Consider the following 1,031-nt stretch of genomic DNA (forward strand, 5'->3'; position numbering starts at 1 on the left):
ACGCGCCTCACCCGTGGTACGGGGCTGCGGATCTTTGGCAATGATGGGTTTGGCCATGAGGTGTGGGAAGCAAACCCAAGCAGTCCGGGATATTCAGCTGAATTAACAGTCGCTGAATTTTAAACACATTGTTTTGTGTTCTCTCATTAGGAAGCTTTGAATCACAAAAGAAGTGCAACAGTCCCTGTCTCCGCTTATGCAAATATCATTCCTTAATGTCTTACTTGGGCAGACGTGCCAGCAGTTTTACAAGGCTTATTACGGATACTTAAAAACCAAACCAACCCTCCTCAGGAATTTCCCTTGCAAGGCATAAAATCAGAAAACCAAGACCACTTTATTCGCTCATGTTTATGGAAAACAACCAACCTTTCTTCCAGCTCGCATCCTCCAAAGTCTAAGCATTAATCGAGTCCCACTGGGTGCCCTAATTATGGGATATGGCTAACGGACAAGTGCAAAGGCAGATCCTGAGGCATCAGCTAAAATCGCCGGAAGGGTGGCACGGAGACAGGAGGGATGAGCTGGCGCTGCCAGGAATGAAGCAATAGTGGGGGGTGGCCACTGTCACACCAGTCCTGGGGAGAGGATGGGGCAGGCAAAGTGCCCTCTCCTCTCTGAGGCCGATGACTTCCTGGGGCCGTGGCCAAGGTCTGTCGGCACGAGAAGGCCATGCTCGCCCTGCGGTGCCGGCAGCACACAGATATGTACATGTCACTATATATGCACATATAAAAGTGCGTAACACATGTATTTCTTTATATATATGTATCAGTAAAGCAAATAAATAAAAGAGGCCGGCCAGACTTCACCACGTTCACATCACAGTGTGAAAAATGGAGGCGCATTTTACTTCCCTTTAAGAAGGGAGCAGCTCTGAGGAAGATCGAGGAACCCAGAAACCTGTCCACTGCCAGGGAAATCGGTGCAGCCTGCGGGCAGGAGGCAGGGCACGAGGAGGGTGTCTCCGGGGGGTCTGGGCTCGAAGGCCCCCATCCTCACCCCTCGCTCTGCCCACCCCCTCAGCCGGA

Source organism: Eurypyga helias, unplaced genomic scaffold (assembly GCF_000690775.1).
Source record: "Eurypyga helias isolate BGI_N326 unplaced genomic scaffold, ASM69077v1 scaffold29528, whole genome shotgun sequence".
NCBI classification, from domain to species: domain Eukaryota; kingdom Metazoa; phylum Chordata; class Aves; order Eurypygiformes; family Eurypygidae; genus Eurypyga; species Eurypyga helias.